Consider the following 5,375-nt stretch of genomic DNA (forward strand, 5'->3'; position numbering starts at 1 on the left):
TGTATTATTGTGGTTGTTACAAAACACTGCCAATAGCAATTTTTCCCTCCAGCCACAAAGAAGATGGAACAAAGCCTGCTCCAGTCCATCTGCCTGTGGCTCCTGAATGCCGTTTGACTGCATTCATACCACCTTTATTACTTGGAAGAAATTCATGCAAGTGGGCTCACACCATGCACATGGTCAGAAGGCCCTAGTGGTTGACAAAACTGCTAGTCTCATCCCAGCACTCAGCATAGGTGTTGCACCTTGCTGCAGGATGCTGATGTGCTTTCAGGCATGTGTGCTCCTGGGAGCACCCAGGGCCCACTAGGCCCCTTTGGCCTGAGTCTGTGGTGTGCCCTGCTGGCTGCCCTGAGCCCATACCAGCTCCCACCCAGCTGTGACCTCAGGCAGCTGAAAGGCCTTAATCTTGGGCAGGAAGCTGAGGACAAAGTCAGCAGTTTGTTGAAACATAGCCAAATTGAGAGGCTCCTGGGAGGGCTGAGCCCAGGAAATAGATTTAAATCTGTTGAATAATGAATGCTCTGAGCACCGTCTAATCACTTCATGAAGAGGCAAAGGCAAAAGTCAGCTCATAAATTATCTGCTGCCGAGTATTTTCTTAGTTTTAATGAGGACAAACCAATCTCTTCGGACAGTTGCATTTATGTAGCTAAAGTCTTAGAAAAAATAAAGCGACCAACTGATTGAAGAGGCAGGGTTGAACACAGTGCTCCTCAGACAAGCTGACATTGAAACCCACAGAGACAAGCTCCCTGATATTTCTGCCGAACTTCAGCCATCCTTTGGCTATCTTAAAATCACAGAATGGCCTGGGTTGAAAAGGACCACAAAGATCATCTAGTGCTAACTTCCCTGCTATGTGCAGGGTCCCCAGGCACATCCAGCCTGGCCTTGAATGCCTCCAGGGATGGGGCCTCCACTGCAGTCTTGGGAGGGGCTGATAGCACTTCCCTTTGTTCTCCTATGTTTCAGAACAGTTTTCTTCTGGAAGAGGAAACAGGGGCCATCTCATTTCATCTCATTCTCAATCTCATCTCATCATCTCTCAGTTTTCAGCCAGTTCACCCAGCCACTTGCCCACCATAGGCATCACACACCAGGTACCTCCATGGGGGCCGTGCGCACTGCTCACTCAGGAGAAGGAAGGGCTCACTTTGCCCCAAAGTCACCCCACTGGGCTTCCTCTTGCAGAAGTATCCCTTTGTGTTTCCTGGATGGGGTGAAAAGTGTCTTTCTCAGATAGTAGACAGGATAAATCTCTCCTGGGATAAACATCTGTCTGTCTGCCTGTATGTCCAGTCTTTATATGCTGATTTTCCTGTAAACATATGTAAAGACATAGAGGGCTTCTGCAACGAAGAATCCATCCAGGTTGCTCTGACCATTCCATAAAATAAGATCATAAATACATCAATATTAAATTGGATTGCATGCACTGGCAGTGTATGAAGAATGCCTCCTAGACTTGTAGATTCAGCAACTGCTGTGAAAATATGGGGCCTGCTCAGGGCTGCTTCTGTGAATCATTGTGACGATCACTTGAAAATCATTTAAAGTGAAACACCATTTTTAAAAGAGCAAAGCCTTTTGTAGAGGGTGTAGGAATGCCTGGAACGACAAAAATAGCGTTTCATCTTTGCTCTAACAACACTAAACTGAAGGCTCCCAGGGAAAGGCTCCAGTGAGAAAACCCAAAGAGCAGCTGCTCCCAGCCCCAGGAGGAAGCACTGTGTGATGCTACTCCAAAGTGCTGCCCCAAGAAGACTACATGGCTTCACACATCACATCTCAAACATCCCATCCATAGCAAAAGCACTCAGCCAGTGGAAGCTTTCCTCCTTGGGTGAAATTGAAGCCAGGGAGCGATCCTCTTCAACCAAGGTGCTTGCTGTCCATTATCCATAAGATATTCTTGGAGGCAGAAAGAGGGCAGCTGCAGCTTTAATTAGCTAAAAGGTTTTGAGCAGGACATAAATTTCATCCCAGGACTTTTGTTGTTAAGCCTTGCACTCTTTCACGCAGACATCCTCATGCTTTTGCTGCAGCTACCCCACCTGTGACGACCAGGAGCAACATTTCCTCCACACTCCAATGTCACCAACACTTCAGCATTGTCAGTGAGGAGGAGTCTGCAAAAGCATCGTGCGGGGGAGTAGACTAACATCTTCCTTGGGGTGCTCTGAATGGCACAGCAAAGTGGTCCCGTATTTCAAGACATTAACAGCATCTCCCTCCGAGAATGGGGCATTCAGTTCATGTACTTCTGACGAGGATATATGATGTCTTATTAAATAAGGAAAAGAAGAAGGCAAGTTCATCTCACTGCAGGAGTGTTAACATTTGTGAATGTACATGTCTTGAATTCACTTATGGAATGGTAGCTTTTAAGAAACCAATCTTAACAAATCCAAAGGAAATGGAAGAAAGAATTTAAATTAACTTACTTCATCCATTTATAAATTGTTTAGGTTAATCACAGAAAACCAAACAGGATTCGGCTGTACTTAAACACAGCCTTTGCTCTTGTATAAACTGTTTATTATATCCATGACACACAACCAGACAAAATTCATTCCTGAGCTGGGGAACAGTCTAATTTGGTTTTATTAGGTTTAGAGAAAAACATTTTGGCAGAAGATCCACTTTAGAATGTAAAATATTTTAATATTTTTCTCAAGAAAATTCTCCCGAAAGAGATGCAGCAGTTTCTCTCCAACATCTCTGGGTAAGTAAATTGGTCCAAAGAACAAAACAGGGCAAGCTCTTCCCTGGGTTTCTCTCTCCATGACTGCAAAGAGAACCACCAGGGAACCAGGGCTCTTAAAACAGGTGCGGAAAGGACCTCTTTTTTTAATGTGTCATGCAAGTATCTGAGGAAATAGCCCCCCTACAATGCCATCTGATCAAGCTAAGTACTCCAGGATGGGAGCAGTGGCCTTCTCTTCCAGTTCTGGTGTTTTTTAGGAAGAAAAACATAAAAACGTCATAGAAAAGCCTTCAGGAAGAACTTCACAGTGGCAAGGAAATGTGGCTGAAAAAGCCAAAATGTTTGGTACTTGTGTGGTTGTACCAGTCTTCTTTCAAGGCTGGATTAGGCCATGGGCACCTGATTGAGCTGTACATGTCCCTGTTCATTGCAGGGGAGTCGAACTAGATGGCCTTTGAAGGCCTCTTCCAACTCTAAGGATCTATGACTCTATGATTCTTTCTAGCAACGATCAGGCAATTAAAAATCATTATTTTAAGCTAGCACAGGGTAACAATAGCATAGAAAATTTTACATGTATTGCATTGTTTTAAACCTTCTGAGCTGGGTGAAATTCCTCCTTGGTTTCCAAAAAGGATTAGCAGAAGCAATTTTAGATCCCTTCGTGCTTATCTTTGCACTTGTCCAGGGTAAAAGTCAGCATGGAGTCATCATGGTTTGGTTTCCTGCTGAGCAGTATCCCTTGTAAATGGAGAAGATACAGTAAACATCTTGAGTTGTGAAAGGCTTTCGACATTGCCTCAAATGCCATTCTTGTTAGCAAACGAAGGAAGCGAAGGAAGCGTTGTCTAAATTCAAGTAAGGAGTGGGCACAAATCTGGCTTGAAAGACATAATAATTACCATGTGCATCCCTACGAGCGTCTCAGCACTGCTCCACAGTGACCTGGATCTATTGCTACTCAGTATTTGAAATAGCAGCCTAGGTGATGGACTGGAACATGTGCTTATAAAATTTGCAAGCATTATTGTGCTGCAAAAGGCTGCAAGCATGCTGCAGGATGGAATTCCAATTCAAATTGCTCTTGACAGATTGAATAAGTGTTTTGAAAAAGCCTGATCCTCTGTAGCAAGGACACTTAAACAGGACTAATTATGTCTACAGCCATGTAATGGGGAAAAGCCATGCAGAGCAGTTAGCCACAATGCTCTAGTGGGCAGAATGGAGTCCAAATCTAGCAAGACTCAATAGTGCCTTGCTGTTACATAGGAAGGCGAACATCATACTGTGATGTATCAGCAGTAGAGGTGGCTGAGAGACATACCAAGTAGCCTTGGCCCTCTTTGAAATCCTGGTAAGGTCTCAGAGGACTAGTCTGGCAGTAGCCTTTGAATGCATAGAAGTTGCAAAGAGGAAAAATGTGTTGTCTCAGGAGTGGTTGTCCCCCAAAATCAGAAGGGATAATAAAGATAAGCCACTAAGATAACTTCACAGGAAGTCTTCAGGGTATCCAGAATTTGAGATGATGAATTACAGGCTACACTATCTCTCTGGTATCACTGATCCTATCTCAAGCTGGACAGCACAGCACCTTGATGAAATCCAGGCATCCTTTCCTGCCAGAGGGGCTGCAGTTCTCTCTTTGGTCTCAGTCTCCAAGGGTCTGACTGCAGGGAAGTCAAGAAGCTGGAGATCTTGTTCTATGAGAATTTCAAAATGTATGGTGCTATGAGAATAGGACATCCTCTTTCATAACTAACCATAGAACAGTCGTGTTTCTCATGGAAAGGAAAATATTTTTAAAAACATTCATTTTTATTGCTTTAGAATAAAATCAAGCCTGAAAACAGCATTCTGAGTCTTAAATGTGGCCACCATGCTCCTGCCAACATTTTCAGTCCTGGTGAAGAGCAAGTATTAGGACTCATTGCTCAGCTAAGGGGCTCTTTGGGATCTGCAGGTCTCAGGGCACCTGAGCTCCCCATTGCTCAACAAAAGCCTCGATGCACCAGTGTCACCATGAGGTATACACCATGGCAACATGTCCCCATCACCACGTGGGCATTATGAAAGGATCACCATTAGACTGCATCGTCACTCTGCATGTATTCAATAGTGTCAATTGAAATCCAATGGTTTTCACAGAAAACTTGGCCTGGAGCAAAGCAACATTTTCTGACATCTGTCACATACGTCATGTCCAAGAATGCTCTTTGGAAGAGACGTCCTTTTGTTTCAGAAGTTTGTTACCAGAAGAAACACCAGTAGATGGAGCACGATGCCAGGCAGCACTGCTCCTCGCTGCTGTAAAACCCATCAGCGTCATAGCCCTTCACTGCCCACAGCTTGTGAAAACAGACCTGCAAAACCGCTGCCAACCTCATGCCCAGCTCAAGTTTTTCCTGCTGCCATGCTCCAGATTTGGGCTAGTTCTGCTTTGATGTTCAGCACCTCATTCTTGGCTGACTTTATTAATGTGGCACTTAGGCTTAGCTCATAGAGTGTTCATGCAAAATTTGCATCCATCCGCACAGTTTTTCACAAGTGTTTGCCACACACTAGCTCTTATCAAAAAGTTTTTGCAGGTTTTTGCTGCATCTTTAACAATTTCCCCAAAGTCACAGTGCAAGTTTTCACACACACACACACACACAAAAAAAAA

General features: G+C 44.2%; 1 protein-coding gene across 4 annotated transcripts in view; it reads left to right on the forward strand.

Moving 5' to 3' along the window:
* The window catches only part of TGFBR2 (transforming growth factor beta receptor 2), a 72,600-nt gene that overhangs the window by 64,296 nt on the left and 2,929 nt on the right, over positions 1-5,375 (forward strand). Inside the window, exon 9 of one of the 4 annotated variants that reach the window (XR_004160153.1) lies at positions 2,029-5,366. The exons of 1 other annotated variant lie outside the window; for it this stretch is intronic. The gene's annotated coding sequence lies outside the window, so the exon portion shown is untranslated. Of the gene's footprint in view, positions 1-52; positions 281-2,028; positions 5,367-5,375 lie in introns of those variants that run through there. 2 more of the 4 variants (XR_004160154.1, XR_002116151.1) reach the window with 2 other exon arrangements.

The sequence above is a fragment of the Meleagris gallopavo genome, chromosome 6, assembly GCF_000146605.3.
Source record: "Meleagris gallopavo isolate NT-WF06-2002-E0010 breed Aviagen turkey brand Nicholas breeding stock chromosome 6, Turkey_5.1, whole genome shotgun sequence".
Taxonomy (NCBI): domain Eukaryota; kingdom Metazoa; phylum Chordata; class Aves; order Galliformes; family Phasianidae; genus Meleagris; species Meleagris gallopavo.